Raw genomic sequence first — 21,593 nt, 5'->3', positions numbered from 1 at the left:
TATACATAGACTGAAGGTGAAAGGCTGGGAAAAATCATTCCACTCATATGGACTGCGGAAACAAGCAGGAGTGTCCATACTCATATCAAACAAAATAGATTTCAAGCCAAAGTTAATCAAAAAGGATGAAGAGGGATACTGCATACTGCTCAAGGGAACCATACACCAACAAGACATAACAATCATAAATATATATGCCCCAAACAATGGTGCAGCTACGTTCATCAAGCAAACTCTTCTCAAGTACAAGAGTTTAATAGACCACCATACAATAATCATGGGAGACTTCAACACACCTCTCTCACCACTGGACAGATCTTCCAAACAAAAGTTAAATAAGGAAACTATAGAACTCAACAACACAATTAACAACCTAGACTTAATTGACATATATAGAAAATACCACCCAACATCAAGTAGTTACACTTTTTTCTCAGCAGCACATGGTTCCTTCACAAAAATAGATCATATATTATGTCACAGGGCAACTCTTAGACAATATAAAGGAGTAGAAATAATACCATGCATCTTATCTGATCATAATGGAATGAAACTGAAAATCAACGATAAAAAAAGGAAGGAAAAATCATGCATCACTTGGAGAATGAACAATAGGTTACTGAATGATCAATGGGTTATAGAAGACATCAAGGAGGAAATTAAAAACTTCTTAGAGTTAAATGAAATCACAGACACAACATATCGGAATCTATGGGACACATTGAAAGCAGTTTTAAGAGGAAAATTCATTGCTTGGAGCACATTCCTTAAAAAAAGAAAAAACCAACAAATAAATGATCTCATATATCATCTCAAAATCCTAGAAAAAGAAGAGCAAAACAACAGCAAAAGAAGTAGAAGGCAAGAAATAATTAAAATCAAAGCTGAAATGAATGAAATCGAAACAAAAGAAACAATTGAAAAAATTGACAAAACTAAAAGTTGGTTCTATGAAAAAATAAATAAAATCGACAGACCCTTAGCCATGCTAACGAAGAGAAGAAGAGAGAGAACTCAAATTACTAGCATACAGGATGAAAAAGGCAATATCACAACAGAAACTTCAGAAATACAGAAGATAATCAGAAATTACTTTGAATCCTTATACTCCAATAAAATAGAAGATAGTGAAGGCATCGATAAATTTCTTAAGTCATATGATCTGCCCAGATTGAGTCAGGAAGATATAGACAGCCTAAACAGACCAATAACAATAGAGGAAATAGAAGAAACCATCAAAAGACTACCAACTAAGAAAAGCCCAGGACCGGACGGGTATACAGCAGAGTTTTACAAAACCTTTAAAGAGGAACTAACACCAATACTTTTCAAGCTATTTCAGGAAATAGAAAAAGAGGGAGAACTTCCAAAGACATTCTACGAGGCCAACATCAACCTGATGCCTAAACCAGACAGAGACACTTCAAAGAAAGAAAACTACAGACCAATATCTCTAATGAACCTAGATGCAAAAATCCTCAATAAAATTCTGGCGTATCGGATTCAAAATCATATCAAAAAAATTATACACCATGATCAAGTAGGATTCATCCCTGGGATGCAAGGCTGGTTCAATATACGGAAATCAATAAATGTTATTCACCACATCAATAGACTTAAAAATAAGAACCATATGATCATCTCGATAGATGCAGAAAAAGCATTCGACAAAGTACAGCATCCCTTTATGTTCAAAACTCTAGAAAAATTAGGGATAACAGGATCATACCTCAACATTGTAAAAGCAATCTATGATAAGCCACAGGCCAGCATCATTCTGAATGGAGAAAAATTGAAGGCATTCCCTCTAAGATCTGGTACAAGACAGGGATGCCCTCTCTCACCACTTCTGTTCAACATAGTCCTCGAAACACTGGCCAGAGCAATTAGACAGACGAAAGAAATTAAAGGCATAAAAATAGGAAAAGAAGAACTTAAATTATCACTATTTGCAGACGATATGATTCTATGCCTAACAGACCCAAAAGGGTCTACAAAGAAACTATTAGAGTTAATAAATGAATTCAGCAAAGTGGCAGGATATAAAATCAACACGCATAAATCAAATGCATTCCTGTATATCAGCGACAAATCCTCTGAAACGGAAATGAGGACAACTACTCCATTCACAATATCCCCCCAAAAAATAAAATACTTGGGAATCAACCTAACAAAAGAGGTGAAACACCTATACAATGAAAACTACAGAACCCTAAAGAGAGATATAGAAGAAGACCTCAGAAGATGGAAAAATATACCCTGTTCATTGATAGGCAGAACTAACATCATCAAAATGGCGATATTACCAAAAGTTCTCTATAAGTTCAATGCTATGCCAATCAAAATCCCAACAGCATTTCTTGTAGAAATAGATAAAACAATCAGGAAATTCATATGGAATAATAAAAGACCCAGAATAGCAAAAACAATGCTAAGCAGGAAGTGTGAATCAGGCGGTATAGCGATACCAGACTTCAAACTATACTACAGAGCAATAGTAACAAAAACAGCATGGTACTGGTACCAAAACAGGCGAGTGGACCAATGGTACAGAATAGAAGACACAGTAACCAATCCACAAAACTACAACTATCTTATATTTGATAAAGGGGCTAAAAGCATGCAATGGAGGAAGGATAGCATCTTCAACAAATGGTGCTGGGAAAACTGGAAATCCATTTGCATCAAAATGAAACTGAATCCCTTTCTCTCGCCATGCACAAAAGTTAACTCAAAATGGATCAAGGAGCTCGATATTAAATCAGAGACACGGCGTCTGATAGAAGAAAAAGTCGGCTATGATCTACATACTGTGGGGTCGGGCTCCAAATTCCTCAATATGACACCCATAGCGCAAGATTTAACAACTAGAATCAACAAATGGGACTTACTCAAACTAAAAAGTTTTCTCTCAACAAAAGAAACAATAAGAGAGATAAACAGGGAGCCTACATCCTGGGAACAAATCTTTACTCCACACACTTCAGATAGAGCCCTAATATCCAGAGTATACAAAGAACTCAAAAAATTAGATAATAAGAAAACAAATAACCCAATCAACAAATGGGCCAAGGACCTGAACAGACACTTCTCCGAGGAGGACATACAATCAATTAACAAGTACATGAAAAAATGCTCAACATCGCTAGCAGTCAGAGAAATGCAAATCAAAACCACCCTAAGATACCATCTCACTCCAGTAAGATTGGCAGCCATTATGAAGTCCAACAACAACAAGTGCTGGCGAGGATTTGGGGAAATGGGTACACTTGTTCATTGTTGGTGGGACTGCAAATTGGTGCAGCCAATTTGGAAAGCAGTATGGAGATTTTTTGGAAAGCTGGGAATGGAACCACCATTTGACCCAGCTATTCCCCTTCTCGGTCTATTCCCTAAAGACCTAACAAGAGCATGCTACAGAGACACTGCTACATCGATGTTCATAGCAGCACAATTCATGATAGCAAGATTGTGGAACCAACCTAGAAGCCCTTCAATAGATGAATGGATTAAAAAATGTGGCATTTATACACATACACAATGGAGTATTACTCTGCAATAAGAAATGACAAAATCATAGAATTTGGAGGGAAATGGATGGCATTAGAGCAGATTATGCTAAGCGAAGCTAGCCAATCCCTAAAAAACAAATGCCAAATGTCTTCTTTGATATAAGGGGAGTAACCAAGGACAGGGTAGAGACGAAGAGCTTGAGAAGAAGATTAACATTAAAGAGGGATGATAGGCGGGAGGGAAAGGGTGAGAGACGGGAAATTGCATGGAATTGGAAGGTGAGCCTCAGGGTTATACACAATTACATATAAGAGGAAAGGAGGGGTAGGAGAAAAATTTTATAAGTGGAAGAAACGATTTATAGTAGGGGGGGTGGAGAGAGAGAAGGGGAGGGGAGGGGAGGGGAGGGGGGATAGTGGAGAATGGGATAGACAGCAGAATACATCAGTCACTAGAAAGGCAATTTGTAAATCAATGGAAATGTAACTGATGTGACACAGCAATCTGTATACGGGGTAAAAATGGGAGTTCATAACCCACTTGAATCAATCTGTGAAATATGGTATATTAAGAACTATGTAATGTTTTGAACAACCAACAATAAAATAAAAAAAAAGAAAAAAAAAGAATTTGTGGGCATTTGAATTTTTTATTTTGAGGAAGTTGTAGATTTGCATTCAGCTACAAGAAAAAAAATGCAGATAACTCCTGTGTGGCTTTGCTCAAGTTTCCCCAGTGAAGACATCTGACCTAGAACTTCTGCATTTGTGTGAGTGGTTTGGTTTTATTCTTCCGGTTCATCCTCACTCAGGAGAAAAGTTTCCAGATCTCCTTTGAGGAAACAGAGAAGCCAGAAAATAAAGAAAATCAATAGTGAGGAGGGTTTTGTCAGGCAAGAAAGGTGGCATCTGCTTCTCCAGGACCTGTCATTGCTTCTCCAGGGACCACAAAGCCTCTGACTCCCAGCTCCTGCAGGTGACACCAAAGACACCTAGACTGGTGAGAGGAGGTGGGAAGGGAGCAGGGGTAGAGGTGCAGGGATAACTGCCCCCCTAAACCTTGCCTTGGGAGGGATCTTGAAGGTCAACCACCCAATTCTTCATCCGATGCTGAGTTTCAATCAATCTCTGCTGTATACCTGCTGGGAACTCACCCCATCCAAAAACTTTGCTGACTTGGAGTGCTAAAAAGTTCTTTCTCTGGACTTGAGAGTAGAACTGAGTTTCTGTGTTTGCTGTTGTATTCCTGCTCTCACGCAGTGCTCAAGTGTATGGATGAGTGAATGAACTAATGAGGAAACATATGCTGCGCTGCTTGACAGGGTGTAGGCATTGACTTCTCCTGTCATGTGCAAGGCCAGCCTGTCAGGGATAGAGCCAAGCCAGTCACTGCTCTGCTGAGTGCAGGAGCCCTTGGAACTTGAGAGGAATCAGAGTGCTCCAGAGTAAGAAGGCTCTGGGGATGGGAAGACAATAACTTTCTTAAGTATTTTGGGTGCCAAGGCTGAGTGGCAGCCTGTCTTCATAACCCTGACTTATTGCACTGCTGGGCAAGTTGGGGGAAATTCAATTTGTATGTTTCTGGGCTATTTACATAATTCTCAGTAAAATGCCACCATTGTGAAAGAGCCATTTGACGTCCATGGCTCTGCTAAGTGTTTTTTTCCATTCTTAAAAGAGTCCCTGAAGGAATGTCATCTCCTCCACCCTGTAGAAGGAGGGGGTAGGAGCAAAGGGTGCAGTTGTCTGGGTCTGGATCTACCAAGGCGCTGTAGTATCCAGGGTGGCTTTCAGTGAGGTTCAGAGGTGGGAGGTACAGAACAGGACAGGACAGGAGCACGGTGGGCCACTGCCTAGTCCTGTGCCACGGGGGCTCTGCCAGTTCTGCTGCAGGACCTCCATGAGGTGAAACAGCTGGGAGGGTTGCTGAAGGGCAGGGAGGCAGTGTGGGGCAATGGGAAGATAGGGCTTCCAGGAGAAAGGGTATCTGGATTTCCTCTGCTTCTTCCCTGTGGACCTCAGTTTTCCCCTGTACAAAGCCTGAGTCTGTACTGAGTTCCATGATCTTTGTGGGTCCCAATAGTCTATTCATTTATTCTTGGACTCTTTTTTTTTTTGTTTCATTATGAATATTATCCAGCACTGCCTAGACAAATGTTGGGTTGTGGCTCAGTGGTAGAGCAGTTGCCTGGCATGTGTGAGGCTCTGGGTTCGATCCTCAGCACTGCATATAAAAAAGAAATAAATAAAATAAAGGACCATTGTCAACTAAAAAATATTTTTAAAAATATTGTTACCACAGTCCTTAATAAGAGATACAATTTATAGAACAACTTAATATATGTAACTGAAACAATGGTTTCATAAACCAAGACATACCCTTCCTATAGGGACAGACATGTAGATCAGTGGAACAGAAGACAGAGTCCAAAAATAAACCCACACATTTATGGTGGGATGATTTCCAACCAAGGTGCCAGAGCAGTACAATAGGGAATGACAGTCTTTTTTGAATGGTTGTGGGACAACTGGATCTCCATATGTGAAAATAAATGCATATATACATAAATATATAAACTTAGACACTTCATATGATGCACAAAAAATTGATTAAAAATGCATTGCAGACTCAAGTCTAAGAGCTAAAAATAAGGAATGAATTATGTATACATGTAACAATGGGGACGATTCTCACAGACATTATGTCAAGCAAAAGAAGCCAAAAACAAAAGACTAAATATTTTATGGTTCCATTTATATGAAATTTCTAGTAAAGCAAAACAATAGAGACAAAAAAGCAGATCAGAGGTTTGCTGGGATTGGAAGACTGTAAACAGGAGGTGGGGGGAGCTTAGTGGGGCAATGTAAGTGTCTGAAAATGTGGTGATATTTGCATGACTGTATCCATTTACTAACAACCCTCAAACTGTACATTTAGAGTAGAAAAACTTAATGGTATGTAAATTGTATATCAAAGACATATGACAACTAAAAAAAATTAAACCTAAAGGGTAAAATGACTTGTTCATTTGCACTATGTGCTCTGGGTCCATTGAGTTAGTTCCAAAGTTCCTTTACCACTTTACTAGTCTCTCTTCACATCTTTATATATAGATGCCATTTTCAAACGACTGGCCACACTAAAAAAAAAAAAAAAAAAAAAAAAAAAAAAGAATAGGTTAGGTATAGATTATGCCAATCAGACTTATTTTGAAAACTATTTTTTTTTAAAGAAAAGTGATCGACCTCCTCTTCCTGCCTTAGTCTTCCAGGCAGCTGAGACTGCAGCACGTGGTTCTCTACTTTTTTATACACAATATCAACAAATGCCCCTAATAAACCATCATTAGCCATGGTTTCAAGCATGTAAGTTTGTTATGTTTTCTGAAGGCCCTATCTGATGGTTCTGAATACTGATGAAGCACGGAGGCCTCTGCGTTCATAATAGTTTAGGCTGAGAACCCCTGCCTGCAATCTAGTTCACCTGTCTCTCAACCAGCAGAGTGCCCCAAACCTAACAGATCACCAGGATGATTCAAGGAGCCCGGCCCCAGACCTAGGCAACCAGAATCTCCCAGTGTGACCCAGGGGTGAGCGGGGGGCGGGGTCTTAGATCTCCATTCTTACAAAGTCAGGGATGTGTATGAGCCTTATTCATGATGACATCTTTTAGTGGAATCAGTTCTGAGATAGATGACAAAAAATTAGTTTCCAATTGTGGCTAAAATACCAAGGCTAGCAAATAAGTGTCTTTTACAAAAATCTACAAAGCAGAGTATAGGATGAGTTGTTTCCACAGTGACACCCCTGTCATTGTTTTGCCTTCATCTCTTCAAAAAGGGAGGGAGAAACAGGGTGGGCTAGAATCTGCCACTGAGAACCCACATCAAGAACCTCGAATTCTTAGCTTTTACAAGCCTCATATGCTTTTAAGTCAAATGGTGAACACCATTCCTTCATTCTTTTAATTGTTCAATCGCCTTCCTGTATTTACACATACCAAATTTTTTGTTGTTGTTATTGCCAACAGAATTTCACTTTGCTTTTATTTTTTTTTTATTTTAAAATTCTTAAAAAAATTAGAGCTTTATAGTTACAAATAGTAGTTGGGCTCATCCCAACAAACTCACACATATATTGAAATCGATTTCATTTAGTTCATGATCCCCTTTTCCGTCCTATACCCAAGGCCCCTCTCCCGTTCTCCTTCCTCTGCTCTACTAGACTACCTTCTGCTTGTTTATTAAGTTATATTTGATTGGTTCTTTATGTTATCCTGAAAACATTTGACCTTTGAGCTTCTGCATTTGGCTAATTTCACCTAGCACGTTATTCTCAATTTCCATCCACTTACCAGCAAATGCCATAATTACATCAACTCAGATTTTACCCAGAGCGCTTTTGTCATCTGGACATCTGTTTTCCCCACTTTTACTCAACTTGCAAATGTACTTCCACTTCACTTGCTCTGTCCTGCCCACCTGCCCCTCCTCCCTTGGGGCTCTGGACCTCCCCTCCATAGGAGGTTCCTATGCTCATATATGAATTCACAGCCAGTGAAACTCTACAGTGTAACATAGGCGCCTCCCTTCTCCAGCCCTGCACCCTCCGTCCTGCATCTGCTGCGTGTCACTCGGCCTGCTCGTCCTCCATGGCACAGGAAGACGACCAACTTTCCTCTCTGAAAAACAAAATCCTTCTCCAGCACAGCATCTCCCTCCCCATCAGGCTCCGTCTTTCTCATTTTCTAACCTGCCAAGCTTCTAGAGAGAGGAGCCTCTCCTAAATGTTGATATTTCTCTTCTCTGGCTGGTTCTTGTTCTCTCTTGTTGGACATTTTGTCCCAGACAACATTAAAGACCCTGTGGTTACCCAAATCCAATCAACCCATTTTCTGTTCATAGCTAATTTAACTTTCCTGTTGGGTTTCTGTGAACTCTTTTCTCCTTTCTTAGAACAATCTTTCATCAGTTTGAGGGGAAACGCTTGTCTCTTTCCTTCTCACATCACTGACAGTTTCTTTTTGGCCCTTTCACTCTCCGGGCCTGACCTGCTGCCTTCTATCACGGGCTCTCCTCCTCTTGCTCTTCTCAGTGGTTCTCCAAGAGCCATCTGTAGAAGAAGCACCCAAAGCTCTTCCTGACTGATGATGGCCTATACCCACTGGGTCAGAAGCTCTGCAGGAGGCTTAGGAATCTGCATCAGAAGCCATTTTTCCAGGAGACACCCCAGACTTTCCCTGGGCCATGCTCTTCAGTGTTTTCTAGCCCATCATTTCCACTACTGCCCACACCCCAGCTCATTGCTGTCTTTCCTTCTTTTCTTTTTTTTCCGGATAAGTTCTTTATCAAATATATGCTTTGCAAAGATTCCCCTCCCACCCGCATCTGTGATTCATCTTTTTTTTCCTATTAATAGTATACTTATTTGTCCTTTTTAGTTATACGTGACAGTAGAATGTATTGTGATGTATCATACATACATGAAGTATGACTTTTTATTCTTGTGGCTGTACAGGATATGGCGTTATACTGGCTGTGTATTCATATATGAACATAGAAAAGTTATGTCCAATTCATTCTACTATCTTTCCCATTCCCAACCTCTTTCCTTATCCCTCATTCTCCACTGTCCAATCTTGGTGAACCTCCATTTCCATCCCCCTACTGTGAGTCAGCATCCACATATCAGAGAGAACATTCAGCCTTTGGTTTTTTTGGGGACTGGCTTATTTTACTTAGCTTAATAGTCTCCAGATCATCTATTTACCAGCAAATGTCATAAAGTCAATCTTTTTTTATGGATGATTAATATTCCACTGTGTGTATGTGTATATATATATATATATATATATATATATATATTTTTTTTTTTTTTTTTTTTTTCTTTATCCATGCATCTGTTGAAGGGCACCTAGGTTGGTTCCACAGCTTAGCTATTGTGAATTGAGCTGCTATAACATTGATGTGGCCATATCATTGTAGTATGCTGATTTTAAGTCCTTTGGGTATATGACAAAGAGTGAGATATCTGGGTCAAATGGTGATTCCATTCCAAGTTTTCTGAGGAATCTCCATACTGCTTTCCATATTGGTTGCACCAATTTGCAGTCCCACCATCATTGTCATCTTCTTTAAAATCCTTCATGGGGATCTGATCCCTAGGAACAGAGTCTAAGCTCCACATTCTGTCATGAAATACCTTTTGTGATTTTACCCCTGCACAACTTTTGGATTGTCCCTTGAACTCTTGAGGGTAGTCTGTACTCCAGGTACACACTTAATACTCCTGTCTGCTCACACCTCTGAGCCTGGCTCTTCCTGTTGCCAAAATGCACTCCACCAAATTTCATCTAAACTCACCTTCAAATCTCAGAAACTACTGTGAGCTTCACAGATGGAGCCAAGTGTGTTCTCTTTGCCCTAGGGCACCTGTGTGTACGGCTTTAGCTCAGTACTGGGCCTCCTACCAGCTTTGAGTACAGTATGATGTGATCACATCTTATTCTCTCCAGGCTCATAGCATAGAATGGGGAGGCGGGTGTGGCAAGGGTGCTGTTGGTTCAGAGGCACGAAGCATGGCTTTCCTGGGTGATGGGTGCTAGTCACTCATTCGTGCATGGGTGTGAGGCTCTAGGACAGGTCCTGGGGTACAGTGTGAATACTCTCTGGATCAAGCGCCTTGTTCAGTGAAAGGCAGTATTGATCACTTGGCAGGGAGGATGCTTTACTGAGGGAAATGCAGAGGACTGTGGCAGCACAGAGGAGGGACCTTGGGTTCAGATGGAAATTTTCTGTCCTGGGGAAGGGAAAAGGTGGTATGGAAGGTTAAAGGTGGAAACATTGTGCAGAGTTGAAAAGAGTTCTGGAATAAGAGGGACGCCTTTGCCTGCCAGACTCTGTCATTGGAAAGTAGTGTGACACACTGATTACACAAGGTCTGAGCCCCAGCTCACTTGTAAGAAAAGGTGTGACTTTAACTTCAATTTGGCTTGAAAAGATAAGAATACTAAAGTATGGTTGAAAGGTTGCAGTAATAATAGTGGCCACCAGATGGCAGCAGAGTATTTCAGTACAACTTGGGCCTTTGTCTTCATTACTTACACCTCTTCCTGGTTGGTCCATAGAATTTGGGGGCTGATAGGTGCCACCAGCTCCATGCCTAATCTCTCTGAGATCTACAGTCAGACTTTATCACTTAAATTTCTCATGTGTTTCCATTTTCTGTTTGAAAAGTTCATCTTGGGGGACTCAATGAAATGTCTAGTCATTAGCTGTGTTTATAGGTGTGTTTTGGAGACTGTCTCAGTATTTTCATCCTGAAGCTGTGGTTCAGATGCCATGTGCTGGACACCTGGAGGGAGAATCTCTGCTCTGGTCTCAGTGGGACCAACTCCCTATTCCTCACTGTCTCCCAAACAGGTATTGATCACAGGAAACTGTATCAGCTGCCTTGTAAGGACCATCCCTGGAGCTCTGAGCAAAACTGGGAAGTTAGGGGACTGAAGAGGTCATTCTAGATTGTCATGAAGCTCAATTTGAATCAGAAACCTTTCTGAGGATATGATAAAATTTATGAACCCTCCTTCCAGAATGTTCATCATATGCATCTTATTTTAGCATTTTCTCAGACCATTTGTTCAGGAACCCACACTATAGACAACTTAGGATTTTTCTTAGTCCTAAGAAACCAATGTTTTGTATTCATGCTTCATGACCAGCTATGTACAGCAGCTTCCTAATCTGTAGTAAGATTAGAGATTTAGTTATTGCCTCTGGAGAAGAAGTAGTGGAGGTGATAAGTCCCACTATTTAGGTGAGTGTATCGGAACACATGAGACATCCTTTGGCTCCTGGCTTTCCTCAGCCCTGTAGAGAGGCTGCATTCTGAAACTCTGCTGCAGGGGAGGCTAAAGAGCCACATTGTCTTCGCCTGCCTTCTGAGACCATGCCCTGGCTGCACAGGAAGGAAATGGAGCTTCCTGCCAGGTATGAATCCACATCTCTGTCCTGAGTCTCATTTGTAGATCTTTCTCTGTCTAGGAAGCCCCAGAGAGTCTGCCTGTTTTTCTCTGCACTGGGCAACTGCTCTGTACACTCATGCCTGTAAGGTTCTTTGCATTCTGAAGCTAGTAACCTAGAAGCATGATAGGACAAAAGAAGTAGCAATGAGCTTGGGATTAAGAGTCTCAGTCTGGTTCTGGCTGCCATTTATTAACTGAGGGACTCTGGGCCACTGATATAAAATGGAGATTATGACTCCTTCTTCTCATAGAGTTCTTTTAACAAACATACATTGAGCATCTTTTATGTGCCACCCACTGCCCCAAGCACTGTAGATACAATGAATAAAATAGACACGATAGAGCTGACAGTCAAGGATTATTAGAGAATCAAATCAGGAAGCATATTTGAGCACTTTGTCTTAACGATGAAGTACTCTATTGACACACTCTTCTTTCTGTTTTTGTTTGAATGGTTTTATGGAATTTGTGGCAGGAAACACAGACTCAGGGTTGAAAACTTCACAAATATGGAGAAGGTATCTCCAAACAGAGTCCATAGGTCTTGACCCTGGTCCACAGAAAACCACAGTGGGGCTGGCCTTGCCCGTTGTCCTCTTTCCTCCATTGCAGTCTTTCTCTGGGAAGATAACTTGGTGGCCACTGGGACCACCATTGTTCAAACAGAACACAAAGTCCTCCAAAGCATGTAGGGAGAAAAGCATGATCACATGGATGCGAGCAAGATGGCGGTGCTGATCTGGCATCCCAGGGCATCTTTTGAGTGTCATCCCCACAGGGTTTCGCCCTCCAGTCCTGCTACCCTGACCATGTCCACTTGCTGGGCCTCTAGCTTCCTGCCCTCCCCCAGCTGAAGCCCTACTCCTCACCTCTTTTTTTTCTGTAGCATAGTTGATTAAGTGGGATATAAAATAACAGAAATAAAACAGAAAATTATAAGCTGTAGAAAATGAGATGTTTCTAAAGAACAGGATTTTGACCTCAAAGTAGTGAGGAGTTCTGAATCCTCCCCTTTCCTAAAATCTCGTTCCCTCTCTGGCTTTTCATCTTCCCCGCCAGTCCCCTACCTCACTGTGCAGTGTGGTGACCAGGTCTCATCTTGTTTCCTGGTCATGCAGGCTTGGGGTTACCTGAGCCTATTCAGGAACAAACTCCAACTCACTTAAAGCAAAGCCTCTTATTTCTCAAAACCCTTTTACGCAGTCCATCTTTTTGAGATGTGCTGAGGTCACAGCTGGTTTCAACCTTCTGCCCTTCCTCTAGCAGTTCTTACATTCATCCACTCCTTGGCTGCCTTTGTAGAGGACTGATCACATTAATTTTTGTGTGGGTCTCCCTGTGTCTGTGCCCTTGGGTTCTCTCTCTCATTGGTACTTGGGGATTGGCTATGAGACTTATGCTTGACAATTCTGTAACAATAGCAAACTAATGCCAGCAGAGGCTTTAAAAAGCATTTGGTTTCTCTCCTGGAACTCTACCACTACCATGAGAACATTCTTGGGATAGGCTGCTGGAGAGATGGGTCAGACAGGTAGAAAAAAGCTGACCAGAATCCCCAGCAACCTACCAGCTGACCAACCACAGACACATAAAGCAAGCCCAGACAAGACTGGTCAAGTTCATCTGAGAGTCCAGTAGAACCAGCCAGGTGATCTGTAGGTTTATGAAAAAATACTAGATAGTTAGTTATCATGTGCCTTATTATGCAGCAGTACCTAGCTGATATAAATGTGCTCAAGTCATTATCTGGTCTTTCTTAGGGTTATCCATTGGCAATTCATTGTTAACTCAAGGTAAGTCATCTCCTAACCTCCAAGCTATAGTTTCCTGATCCAGCCTCCACTGTTCTGGCAGATGGAACTGAATTATTAGCTGAAGAGGCCAGAGGATTCTCTCATCCATTACACAGATGAAGAAATTGAGGCATAAAGAACCAAAGTGATGTGTCCACAAAGATTCAGTGCAGCCCCTGACAGCTCCCAAACTGGAAAAAAAGATCTCTAAATTTTGCGCCTGAGGCTCTTTCCCTGCACCGGAGATGTGCTACCTGGTCAGAATCACTCATCCCACCTCACATTCTGAAGTGTCTATTCCAGACCAGGTTTCTTGAGAGAAAATGGCTATCTTCTCTTCATAGAGGAACATTTCAAAGGTTGAAAGACTTTTCCTAAAAAGTTAAAATGACTGGAAAAAAATAAAAATTAAAAAAAAGAAAGTGAAAATGACTGGCGTGTGATCTTGGAAGAGCACCAAGTTTCCCTGCGTTAATGCTACATCTGCTGCTACAGGGGAAGCACGGAGCAGCGGAGCTTCCCAGTGACCTCTTCTCCTGTCACCCAGTCCCTTCTTTCTTTGCTTCCCTTTGTTCTGTTTGCAGAAGGACGTCGGATCCTCTTGGTCTGAGAGGCAGGTGGGTTCCTACATCCTGAGATGGCTGTCCTCCACCTTTCAACAATGCCTGTGAGACCACCAGCCTGACATACTCTCATGGACCTTCCCAGGGTTACCAACACTTCCAGCTTGAAGCATTAATTCCATATCTTTTTGTTCTTCAAGAAGGCAAAGGGGATGAGGGATGAGGGTGAAGTTATTAAGGAACCACCTTGACTGCACCTTGACTTAGCAGAAGGCGCTTCGTAGCATAGCTCCCCTCTGATGACAGGCTGAAGCACTGCTCTTGCACAGGCGTTCCAGGGTCACAGGCCGGAGTCCCTGGTTCCCTCCTGGCCAGGGCAACTCATTTGGTTCCTTTGGGCACTGGAAGCACCCCTGCTTTTATTTTGTATGCATTACTTCCCCACGGTGTCCTGAGTCTCCCAGGCCAATGGATAACCCCAAGCAATCTAGTCAAGGTTTCCCTGAGTTCTGTTGGTTCACATGGTCCTGCATAACCCTAGGCTGTGTAGGTAGAGTGAATTAACAGTAGTAACAAGGAGCTGGGGAACTCTACATTCCCATTTCACACTCTTAACCCCTCTTCATCTCCAGGAGTTCCCTCTGGATTGGCTCTGCCTCTGGGTTGGAGCTAAGGTTGCAATTGAGCAGCAGCCAAAGTCCACCTGACCAGAGGACTCCGGGTTATAAACAGGTTTCCTCCATACCCCACATGTTTAGAAGTATAAAATATTGCCCCTAGTCTTTCCTCAACTCCTCTTTTTTTTTTATTGTTGGTTGTTCAAAACATTACATAGTTCTTAATATACCATATTTCACAGATTGATTCAAGTGGGTTATGAACTCCCATTTTTACCCCGTATACAGATTGCTGTGTCACATCAGTTACATTTCCATTGATTTACAAATTGCCTTTCTAGTGACTGATGTATTCTGCTGTCTATCCCATTCTCCACTACCCCCCTCCCCTCCCCTCCCCTCCCCTCCCCTTCTCTCTCTCCACCCCCTCTACTATAAATCGTTTCTTCCACTTATATAATTTTTCTCCTACCCCTCCTTTCCTCTTATATGTAATTGTGTATAACCCTGAGGCTCACCTTCCAATTCCATACAATTTCCCTTCTCTCTCCCTTTCCCTCCCACCTATCATCCCTGTTTAATGTTAATCTTCTTCTCAAGCTCTTCGTCCCTACCCTGTCCTTGGTTACTCCCCTTATATCAAAGAAGACATTTGGCATTTGTTTTTTAAGGATTGGCTAGCTTCGCTTAGCATAATCTGCTCTAATGCCATCCATTTCCCTCCAAATTCTATGATTTTGTCATTTCTTATTGCAGAGTAATACTCCATTGTGTATAAATGCCACATTTTTTTAATCCATTCATATATTGAAGGGCTTCTAGGTTGGTTCCACAATCTTGCTATCGTGAATTGTGCTGCTATGAACATCGATGTAGCAGTGTCCCTGTAGCATGCTCTTGTTAGGTCTTTAGGGAATAGACCGAGAAGGGGAATAGCTGGGTCAAATGGTGGTTCCATTCCCAGCTTTCCAAAAAATCTCCATACTGCTTTCCAAATTGGCTGCACCATTTTGCAGTCCTACCAACAATGAACAAGTGTACCCTTTTCCCCGCATCCTCTCCAGCACTTGTTGTTGTTGGACTTCATAATGGCTGCCAATCTTACTGGAGTGAGATGGTATCTTAGGGTGGTTTTGATTTGCATTTCTCTGACTGCTAGCGATGGTGAGCATTTTTTCATGTACTTGTTAATTGATTGTATGTCCTCCTCTGAGAAGTGTCTGTTCAGGTCCTTGGCCCATTTGTTGATTGGGTTATTTGTTTTCTTATTATCTAATTTTTTGAGTTCTTTGTATACTCTGGATATTAGGGCTCTATCTGAAGTGTGTGGAGTAAAGATTTGTTCCCAGGATGTAGGCTCCCTGTTTATCTCTCTTATTGTTTCTTTTGTTGAGAGAAAACTTTTTAGTTTGAGTAAGTCCCATTGTTGATTCTAGTTGTTAACTCTTGCGCTATGGGTGTCCTATTGAGGAATTTGGAGCCCGACCCCACAGTATGTAGATCATAGCCGACTTTTTCTTCTATCAGATGCCGTGTCTCTGATTTAATATCGAGCTCCTTGATCCAATTTGAGTTAACTTTTGTGCATGGCGAGAGAAAGGGATTCAGTTTCATTTTGATGCAAATGGATTTCCAGTTTTCCCAGCACCATTTGTTGAAGATGCTATCCTTCCTCCATTGCATGCTTTTAGCCCCTTTATCAAATATAAGATAGTTGTAGTTTTGTGGATTGGTTACTGTGTCTTCTATTCTGTACCATTGGTCCACTCGCCTGTTTTGGTACCAGTACCATGCTGTTTTTGTTACTATTGCTCTGTAGTATAGTTTGAAGTCTGGTATCGCTATACCGCCTGATTCACACTTCCTGCTTAGCATTGTTTTTGCTATTCTGGGTCTTTTATTATTCCATATGAATTTCCTGATTGTTTTATCTATTTCTACAAGAAATGCTGTTGGGATTTTGATTGGGATAGCATTGAACTTATAGAGAACTTTTGGTAATATCGCCATTTTGATGATGTTAGTTCTGCCTATCCATGAACAGGGTATATTTTTCCATCTTCTGAGGTCTTCTTCTATATCTCTCTTTAGGGTTCTGTAGTTTTCATTGTATAGATCTTTCACCTCTTTTGTTAGGTTGATTCCCAAGTATTTTATTTTTTGGGGGGATATTGTGAATGGAGTAGTTGTCCTCATTTCTGTTTCAGAGGATTTGTCGCTGATATACAGGAATGCATTTGATTTATGCGTGTTGATTGTATATCCTGCCACTTTGCTGAATTCATTTATTAACTCTAATAGTTTCTTAGTAAACCCTTTTGGGTCTGTTAGGTATAGAATCATATCGTCTGCAAATAGTGATAATTTAAGTTCTTCTTTTCCTATTTTTATGCCTTTAATTTCTTTCATCTGTCTAATTGCTCTGGCCAGTGTTTCGAGGACTATGTTGAACAGAAGTGGTGAGAGAGGGCATCCCTGTCTTGTACCAGATCTTAGAGGGAATGCCTTCAATTTTTCTCCATTCAGGATGATGCTGGCCTGTGGCTTATCATAGATTGCTTTTACAATGTTGAGGTATGATCCTGTTATCCCTAATTTTTCTAGAATTTTGAACATAAAGGGATGCTGTATTTTGTCGAATGTTTTTTCTGCATCTATCGAGATGATCATATGGTTCTTATTTTTAAGTCTATTGATGTGGTGAATAACATTTATTGATTTCCGTATATTGAACCAATCTTTCATCCCAGGAATGAATCCTACTTGATCATGGTGTATAATTTTTTTGATATGATTTTGAATCCGATTCGCCAGAATTTTGTTGAGGATTTTTGCATCTAGGTTCATTAGAGATATTGGTCTGTAGTTTTCTTTCTTTGAAGTGTCTCTGTCTGTTTTAGGCATCAGGGTGATGTTGGCCTCGTAGAATGTCTTTGGAAGTTCTCCCTCTTTTTCTATTTCCTGAAATAGCTTGAAAAGTATTGGTGTTAGTGCCTCTTTAAAGGTTTTGTAAAACTCTGCTGTATACCCGTCTGGTCCTGGGCTTTTCTTAGTTGGTAGTCTTTTGATGGTTTCTTCTATTTCCTCAATTGATATTGGTCTGTTTAGGCTGTCTATATCTTCCTGACTCAATCTGGGTAGATCATATGACTTAAGAAATTTATCGATGCCTTCACTATCTTCTATTTTATTGGAGTATAAGGATTCAAAGTAATTTCTGATTATCTTCTGTATTTCTGAAGTGTCTGTTGTGATATTGCCTTTTTCATCCCGTATGCTAGTAATTTGGGTTCTCTCTCTTCTTCTCTTTGTTAGCATGGCTAAGGGTCTGTCAATTTTATTTATTTTTTCAAAGAACCAACTTTTGGTTTTGTCAATTTTTTCAATTGTTTCTTTTGTTTCGATTTCATTAATTTCAGCTCTGATTTTAATTATTTCTTGCCTTCTACTTCTTTTGCTGTTGTTTGCTCTTCTTTTTCTAGGATTTTGAGATGATATATGAGATCGTTTATTTGTTGGTTTTTTCTTTTTTTAAGGAATGCGCTCCAAGCAATGAATTTTCCTCTTAAAACTGCTTTCAATGTGTCCCATAGATTCCGATATGTTCTGTCTGTGGTTTCATTTAACTCTAAGAAGTTTTTAATTTCCTCCTTAATGTCTTCTATAACCCATTGATCATTCAGTAACCTATTGTTCATTCTCCAAGTGATGCATGATTTTTCCTTCCTTCTTTTATCGTTGATTTTCAGTTTCATTCCATTATGATCAGATAAGATGCATGGTATTATTTCTACTCCTTTATATTGTCTAAGAGTTGCCCTGTGACATAATATATGATCTATTTTTGTGAAGGATCCATGTGCTGCTGAGAAAAAAGTGTAACTGCTTGATGTTGGGTGGTATATTCTATATATGTCAATTAAGTCTAGGTTGTTAATTGTGTTGTTGAGTTCTATAGTTTCCTTATTTAACTTTTGTTTGGAAGATCTGTCCAGTGGTGAGAGAGGTGTGTTGAAGTCTCCCATGATTATTGTATGGTGGTCTATTAGACTCTTGTACTTGAGAAGAGTTTGCTTGATGAACGTAGCTGCACCATTGTTTGGGGCATATATATTTATGATTGTTATGTCTTGTTGGTGTATGGTTCCCTTGAGCAGTATGCAGTGTCCCTCTTTATCCTTTTTGATTAACTTTGGCTTGAAATCTATTTTGTTTGATATGAGTATGGACACTCCTGCTTGTTTCCGCAGTCCATATGAGTGGAATGATTTTTCCCAGCCTTTCACCTTCAGTCTATGTATATCTTTTCCTATCAAATGCGTCTCCTGTAGGCAACATATTGTTGGATCTTGTTTTGTGATCCATTCGGCTAGCCTGTGTCTCTTAATTGGTGAGTTTAAGCCATTAACATTTAGGGTTATTATTGAGATTTGGTTTGTTCCTCTAGTCATATTTGTTTATTTATGATACTAAACCTGATTAGTTTTCCTCTTTGATTACTTTCCCCCCTTTACTGTCCTACATCCCACTAATGGTTTTCAATGTTATTTTCAGTTTCCTCTTCCTGTAATGTTTTGCCAAGGATTTTTTGAAGAGATGGTTTTTTAGCTGCGAATTCTTTTAACTTTTGTTTATTGTGAAAGGTTTTAATTTCATCTTCCATCCTGAAGCTTAATTTCGCCGGATACACGATTCTTGGTTGGAACCCATTTTCTTTCAGTGTTTGAAAAATGTTATTCCAGGATCTTCTAGCTTTCAGAGTCTGTGTTGAGAGATCAGCTGTTATCCTGATTAGTTTGCCCCTAAATGTAATCTGCTTTCTTTCTCTTGTAGCTTTTAAAATTCTCTCCTTATTCTGTATGTTGGGCATCTTCATTATAATGTGTCTAGGTGTGGATCTCTTATGATTTTGCACTTTCGGCGTCCTGTAGGCTTCTAGGATATGGGATTCTGTTTCATTCTTCAAGTCTGGGAAGTTTTCTCATATTATTTCATTGAATAGATTGTTTATACCTTTGGTTTGGAGCTCTGTGCCTTCCTGTATCCCAATGACTCTTAAGTTTGGTCTCTTTATGTTGTCCCATATTTCTTGGATGTTCTGCTCATGGTTTCTTAGCAGTCTTGCTGAGCTGTCTATGTTCTTTTCAAGTTGAAATACTTTGTCTTCATTGTCTGATGTTCTATCTTCTAAGTGATCTACTCTGCTGGTAGTATTGTCAATTGAGGTATTAAGTTGGTTTATTGCTTCCTGCATTTCTAGGATTTCTATTTGTTTGTTTTTTATTACTTCTAACTCCCTGTGAAATTGATCTTTTACTTCCTGGATTTGTTTCTGTAGTTCCTTGTCAATGTGATCTTTCATTGTCTGATTTTGCTGTCTCATGTCTTCCTTGAGACTCCAGATCATCTGAAGCATGTATATCCTGAATTCTTTATCTGACATTCCATCTGTTGCAGCTATTACCTCTTCTAGAGTTGAGTTGACCTGCATTGCTTGTGGTCCTTTCTTTCCTTGTCTTTTCATATTGCTTGCGTTTCTTTCTGCTTGGTGAAACTGTTGTGTTTTTGAAATTTTCCCCCTATTTATTTATATTGCTCTTGTATAGTTGGGAGATCTCTCTTGTAGGGCGGGTAGTGGCTGTGCTCCTCCTCTAATTAGGGTGATCTATCTACCCCGCTGGTTGGTCGTAGGTCTGCCCACCCTGCGGGCGCGGGTGGCTGCTCTACTCTGCCCCCACTCCAATTGTGGTGACGTACCTACCACGTCCTCGGATCGTTGGTCCTGATCCGGATGTGGGTGGCAGCTCTGCTCCACCCCTACTCCAATTGGTGTGACGTGTCTACCACGCTGGCCGGCCTCTAAGCCTGTTCCGCCAGTGGGTCTCAGATCTGCCTACCTTGCGGGCTTGGGCGGCAGTTCTGCTCAGCCCCCACACCCAGTGGGGGTACCTAACTGCCTCTCCAACGGGTCGCTGGGCCTTTTCCGGACACTGGCGTCGGCTCTGTTCAACCCCCACTCCAACCAGTGTGACGTGACTGCCTCGATGCTACTTGTCCACCACTCTGGCAGACTGCCGAGCCTGTCCTGCCAGTGGGACGCAGGTCTGCCTACCTTGCAGGATCAGACGGCGGCTCTTCACGGCCTCCACTCCAAATAGGGTGACTTGGCTACCCTGCCGTCGGGCCGCTGGTCCTGTTCCAGGTGTGGGCGGCTACTCTCCTCGGCCCCAGCTGCACTTGGGGTGTCGTGATACCACACCGGCGGGTCCATTAGCCTGCTCTGGGCTCAGGTGGCAGCTCCACTCTGCCCCCCAGGCCCCTGCAGCACCCAGCAGGACCCGGACCAAGAAGCAGTCCCTGTATGATCCCCAACCCTGCGCCAGAGCAGCTTCGGGAGCCAGGAGCCGGCCTTTCCGATCCCGGCCACGTTCTGCTAGGAGCAGGCTCCACAGAGCAACCGCCGCGGGTTCCCCAATCCCAGGTCAGAGCAGCTCCAGGAGCCCAAGCCTGGCCGCACCAGACTCTCCCTGCTCGGTGCACTCTCAGCTGGGAACAGAGTCAAAGATGCAGTTCCCGAGGGCTCTCCATCCCCGGGCCAAAACTGTTCCGGGAGTCAGAGACCAGCTGCCCCTTGGCGCAAGTTTCACTTGTAGCTGGCCTCAGCTCGCGGTCCCCACAGGTTCCCCGGCCCTGGGCTCAAGCAGCTACGGGAGCCAGAACCCAGCCTCTCTGATCCCTGCCACACTCTTCTAGGAGCAGGCTCCACAGAGGTACCCCAGCCTCAGGCCCAAGCAGCCCCGGGAGCCCGAGCCTGGCCGCTCCAACCTCTCCCAGCTCAGTGTACGCTCTGCCAGGGGCAGGGTCAAAGATGCAGTCCCCGCGGGCTCCCTAGCCCCGGGCCAAAACTGTTCCGGGAATCAGAGCCACGCCGCCCCTCAGCGCACAATCCATTTGTAACTGGCCTCAGCCTGGAGTCCCTGAAGGATCCCCCGCCCTGGGCCAAAGCAACCCGGGGAGCTAGAATCTGGCCGCTCAAAGTCCGGCGCCCGCCTTGTCCTCAACTCCTCTTACTGGGTGGCTTTAAA

General features: G+C 42.0%; 1 long non-coding RNA gene across 1 annotated transcript in view; it reads left to right on the top strand.

The window, feature by feature from the left end:
- The window catches only part of LOC308653147, a 50,647-nt gene that overhangs the window by 22,912 nt on the left and 6,142 nt on the right, over positions 1-21,593 (top strand). Inside the window, exon 2 of the long non-coding RNA XR_014022993.1 lies at positions 10,798-10,933. This is a non-coding gene — a long non-coding RNA (uncharacterized lncRNA). The remainder of the gene's footprint in view (positions 1-10,797; positions 10,934-21,593) is intronic.

The sequence above is a fragment of the Spermophilus citellus genome (genome assembly GCF_964194105.1).
Source record: "Spermophilus citellus genome assembly, chromosome: 7".
Taxonomy (NCBI): domain Eukaryota; kingdom Metazoa; phylum Chordata; class Mammalia; order Rodentia; family Sciuridae; genus Spermophilus; species Spermophilus citellus.
Note: the sequence above shows the minus strand (reverse complement) of the source record. Positions and strands in the feature narration are given on the sequence as shown.